The following is a 6,000-nucleotide window of genomic DNA, read 5'->3' as shown; positions in this document are numbered from 1 at the left end:
TAGTTAATTAGAAGAGCACACAAACAACAGAAAAATCAAACAGAGCTGAGACTTTTGCTGACAGAAGGGAGGTTTTGAACTGGTGTAAGTATTTACCTCTTGGAAATCATATGTACTCTTGCCATTTGTCAGTTATAGTTTTGGTCTTGGAGATTTGGTTTTTCATGTTATCAGAAGATTGGTTTGGGAAAATACGTGCATAGTATAGACATTTTAAGAGAACTGGGGGACATAATTAATGACTACAGGAGTCTTCATTCTTGACTGAATAGGTCCACACAGAATTTTAAGACTGCAACAGTGTTTTCTAAAAAAAAATTAGCACACTAAAGATATGCTACAAGTTTAATTAGTATCTTTTTCTCATGGCGGTATTAGCTAAAACACAAACTGAAATTTGTGCCAGAAAACTTTGTAGAAGCTTGGAAGAAACACAGTACACAAACCAGAAGAAGGCAGAATGATTGTCTTATATAATACAATGAAATACATTGGTAGTGATTCAGAAGACATTGTAGAAGACTGCACTGTCCGTGTAATTCCAATATACCTAAAAACAAATAAGAAGCAGACAAAATAGGATTTCTCAGTGAGGATATTTTTACTGTTCCAGACATTAAATGGGAATAATAGATCTGTAGAGGCAACAATAACATTTTCATAACTGTGAGTGAAATCTCACTTTTATACTGTTGGAACCAAACCATAGTTTTCCGAACACAGTGATCTCCAGGGATTATTTCTTCCAAGTGACTACTGTGTGTTAGCCAAACAAGATTTCTTCAAACTCTACGTGTGTTATATCACTGCATGTGCATGTTTGTGCATATGAGTGTCTGCGTGTGTAACTTAGACTTTTTACAATAGTCTCCTCTGGAAAAAAAACTCATTAATAGTATCCCAGCCACAGAACATACAAATGAATGGGTATTGTTCCCTTTAGACTAACAGCTGCTTTCAGTTTAAGCAGTTTACTGTAGCTAAAAGCTCTGACAATCCAGATATTTTTTGCTATCGAGGTTTATCTCAACCTGCTAAAGTCTAGATAAGGGATTGCCAGTTTTCCTGCTTCAAAGGAGACAAGAATAATTGGAACTATAAACTGTCCCATTTATCATTAAAATGCACATTTTTATAGGACCACAGAAAGCATCTGTATCTTTACTAAGACAGGACATGCATTAGACAGGTTTAAAGTGAGACTGCTCAATACAGCAGATCACTTGTCTGACATTTACAGATGTTAATGTGCGCACACTTATTTCAGGAGAGGAGGAAATAGCAAATGCTTAATCAGAAGATTATTTCACAGAGTGAGGAACTCACCTTGAGTGGGTCTTTGCTTTAGCTGATGCCAAGGGCTCTTAGTCCTTCACCAGAGTAACTCAGTACCTTCCAGACCCTTTAACATTTTTCATTCCATTTACAAGAGAAACATTTTACTGTTTCTCTTACTTGTGCCTTGGCATGAAGACAGTGTTGTACGGTTTTGTACAGCTAGATCCAGGACCAGTACAATCCTGAAGATTATTATAAACAATATTCCTTGGCCAAGTGTACCAATTTTTCATTTCCACAGTTCATTAACAAAAAGTGGAAACTACCAAGCCACTAATAGCCCTGATTTGTATCAGATGTACATACTTCTTAATGGTCAGTTTGGTGGAATCTCCACTTCCTTTTTAATAGCTTGCAAATTCATAAAAGAGTGCCAAGTTAAAGTTAAGATTACTCATACAGGCTGCAATTACCATTCAAATTTATATATTCTACAGTTTTTGCAGAAGAAAAAGTTAAAAAAAATAATTAATTTGATTCTTTTCTCTTGTGTCCAGTTATTCTAGAATGGCTCCCTGCTGGTTTCCACTGGAACACTGTTAAGAAGCTTGTCTGATAAGATGCTGATTAGTTTCCCCAATAAAAGATATTTTAGTGTTATCATAAAAGAGGAGCTTGGCTAACAAATCACTGTGAGAGAAATGTATGGAGCTTCTAACTAACCCAGAGTTCTCTGTCAAGCTTTTTCCATTTAAATGCTCTCTCTCTCTGCAAGAGATGGGGTTTGCAGGATGTATGAGTAGCCTCCAGTAAGCAAAATTACTTGTTCAATGGGAATGAATAAACAAGAACCAGCTGCACAGCTATTTTGATAATTTCATATATACGTGTTCAGATGAGATTCCTAAGGAAACAGGAGTACAGAATCACATACGCACAGTCCCAGCTCCATCAGCTTCTCCTCCTAGGTCAGATGCTCCAAGACCTGCAATGTGTTTGTCCCTCCAGCACGGGAGGCTGCTGGCCTGCTTTGCTGTGGTGGTGCACTGCTGGCTGGTGGGCAGCCCCTACCCTTCAGGCAGTCCCCAGGGGGACCCCAGACCCACCTGCTAGTCTGTCTTTCCCTAACAACTTTTGCGTGCTCTGATCAAACTCACTTTAATAAAGGGGAGGAGTCTCCAAAAAATTATTTTTCAGCACACACAGAGCTCTAGACCACTCTCATAACTGCCACATATTTTACAGTGAGGCAGATTTGGTGTTGCTACAGATAGATATTTAATGGTCACACATCCATAGGAAACCAAACTTCTTTATTTCCCCTGTTAGCAAAACATTATCTTGTTTATTGTTATTGCGTGGGCTACAGACATAGCCACCCTTGATAAGTGGCTCAAGTCTACAGTGGAATGACATACAAAATTAGACCCTAACATCATTAGACTCCTGAAGGACTTAAATAAGACTAAGAAAGAGCTCCTAAGATATTATACAGTTAATATTACAGGAAAAAATCTTAATGAGCCCAAAACCCAAAAGAAAATGGTTTTGGTTTTTTTTTACCACAAGATTCTGACAACCTGTTATGGAACTCTGCCTACCTCTCTTTATGTTAAATGTCCTAGATAGCTTTCTGATTATTTTTAAATATATATATCTTGTTAGCCTCTTAGCTTCTTTATGAGAGGAGTCTATTTTATTTGGTTTTCTTCTTATCATCTTGTATTTGCCTGTGTGGATGTGGTTTGACTGGTTTCTATTCTAGACCCCAAATGTTTGAATTATTTATATAATTTCAGAACAAGATTTGCAGCAGTTTTTGATACTCTAACCTGAGCACTAAACTAGATTTTATTTTGAAAAGTAACTTAAAAAATGAGACCCTTTCATTGTTCTACAATTACTTGATACATGTACAAGGCCCTGTGTTTGCCTGGCACTTCATGCATCCAAGAGCTTGGGAGTGGTTTGTTCAAGGATACTAAAAAAATCAGTGCTGAATTTCCTTTCTTCAAAGAGCTGTTTCATGGTAGAACTGAATGAATTTAAAAACTCATTTAAAGGTCTGGCAATATGAACAACATTGGCATATAGTTTTTCAGCAAGATGAAATATGCATGTGGAAGAATAAGGAAAAAAACCAAGATACTTGCAGTCTAATCCATTTAGCAATCTGTCTCTAATTTTAATGATGTATTTGTCATTTTATTACTCACGAAATGTCATTTATATGAAACTGTCACTACGATATTAGAGAGGAACAGCTTGTGTTAAACTGTGTAACATCTTTGCCAACTTTCAATGTTCATTGCATTCTACCTCTTTAAAGTTTCCCTTACGCTTTCAATTCAGCTTAGATATATTACTTCATGCACCAAAGTTTTGTACACAATGGCTGTAAAAATGTGCATTTCATCTTGGGGTGGATACAGCTACTATCATATTTACTTACTTCAACAATAAGGAAAATATGAAAATTTAATGTGTAAAGATAGCCTGATGTGAAATTAAAATCTTACAGTATCTGGAAATATCTATCATAATTTTTAACATCAATATCAAATTAATATCAAATATATGCAGTTATAACCACTTTCAAAATGAAAGAATAAAATAAGAATAAAATAAAATAGTGATAATATATTTTCTTTTGTCTCAAAGATTCTTAAAATCTTTTTCTTCATGTCTGATAATCTCCAATGTGGAGGAAAGGTAGGTTTCTTTTTTTATATGTATATGTATGTTTATATCAGCAACTGTGATATACAGTTTATTACAGTTAAAAGTAAAATACTCACACCTAGTCAATAAATTCCAAATTTTTAAAATTTCCTTCAGGAAATACAAAGAAGCATGATGGCAACCTTGTGTTTTTACACATGTAAGGGATTTAGGGGTCCTTATGTTCATATCTGATACCTTTAAAAACTGTACCCGTTTTCTCATGTTTCTCATGTTCTATTCAAAATTTTTGATGTAAGTAGCTAGGAGTAAAAAAAATTTATGATCTTAGAAGCATGGAATCATCTTTGTTTTCTATAGCAAAATGAAGACAAATATCTGCCAATTACCTTTCTATCTCATAAGGACTCAGGAGAAAGCAACAACCGCTTGCAGAGCATTTTGAAGCATTATTCGTAATAGAGCTGCAACAAAGTTGTGTTCTTGAACTCAACACTGATGTTCAACTGTAAAGGAGCACCCTAAGCATGTTTTATCTCAAACATTGAGTATTGCAACAGGAAGTGTGTGATCAGAGGAGAGGGTCCCACAGAGGTGGGGCAGTGCTGTCCTGATCCAAATTCCTGCTCCTCCTGGAGACTGGGGCTCAGTCCACTTCCCCGCACCTCACTCGGCTGGCTGTGAATGCAAGAACAAAATGTGTGAGAAGTCTAATTTACATAAGAGGCAAGCATAAGGTTAACTATAAAAGGGAATAGATCAGGCCCCTTCACTTTCTTTTTCTCTCTATTTTCTCCATCTCTCTTTTTTCTCTGACTTTTTCCTCGTTCTCTTTCTTTGTCCTTGCAATCCCTACCACAGGCCATCCACACGGTGGGGCCAGTGTAGGAGCCAAGAGCTGGACACATTCTTGGTTTTCTTCCCTTGCTTTGCCTGGGCAAAGTGCAGCTATCCTACTCCCTAGTGGACTTTATTGTGGTGGTGGGGACATTGTGGCAGGGTGTTGTGGCTTGTTAGCCAGCGCCCTTGAATACTGGTGTGCTGTGGCTTGTGAACCAGCAGCTTTTGAGGAGTTTATTGTGGGAGTTGAGAACTTACTGAAGTGTACTTAATTAAGGGCTTGTGTGCCTCCACTCTTGTGGAAGTGTATTGTAAGAATTTAAGGGCTTGTTAACCAACATCTTTTCAGTCTAAATAGTGGACTGGTTGATGAGGTTATGGCAACTATATAGTAAAACATAAGTGTCCCTGACACGCACCCAGTGTCTTTGTTCAGCCTGCTGAGAATTCATAGGGAACATCTCAACCCAAACCTATGGGTCACAGAACCAACAAAGGAAGTGTTTTTATTAGAATTAGTTAAAATTGTCCCTGAATTAAGATTAAAGTTGACTGTGAAAGGAGAACATTTTAAAAATAAAATCTTCTATCTACAAGCAACATTTCTCCCCAACGCTTTCTAATGAGCAGCCTTTAATTTCCATTTTGAAACAACGTCTGTCCTTTAGAATTTAAAAAATTTCAGTTGAGAAAAAAGAAAGTTTTGAAAAACATACTGAATGGGGGAAAGATGTGGAGGATCTGTCATATCAAACAAAGCAATTCAGGTTGGCTGACTCCTCTTCACAGACACAAAACTTTGACCACAGCAGTAAGGAGCATCAGAGGCTTGGTTCTGGTAATAAGAAATGGTTTTCTTGGTTTGGTAATAAGAAATGAAGGGGGGGTGGGGGGGGAGGTATTATAATTATTTAAAAATAAAGAATAGATGTTACCATGGTGCTGAAGGGCTGGTGGTTCCAGGGGCCAAGGGTGTCAGAGCAGCTAGGGCAAGGCAGGGCAGGCAGTGGGACAGACAGGGCAGCCCCAGCCCTGGACATCAGGAACTTCTGTGGGAATGAGGGTAGGCTGAGGCTGGGATGAGCCAGAACAGGTGGAAACAGAATCCTACAATCTCCCTGGGACAATCCCTGGCAGTTCCTGGGACTGGAGTGGGGTCCTGAGCTATGAGCAGGATGAGGGGAGTGCCAGGGACAGGCA

Source organism: Onychostruthus taczanowskii, unplaced genomic scaffold (genome assembly GCF_017590055.1).
Source record: "Onychostruthus taczanowskii isolate IOZ18803 unplaced genomic scaffold, ASM1759005v1 scaffold23, whole genome shotgun sequence".
Taxonomy (NCBI): Eukaryota; Metazoa; Chordata; class Aves; order Passeriformes; family Passeridae; genus Onychostruthus; species Onychostruthus taczanowskii.
The sequence above is the reverse complement of the archived record's forward strand: the minus strand, read 5'-3'. Positions refer to the sequence as shown.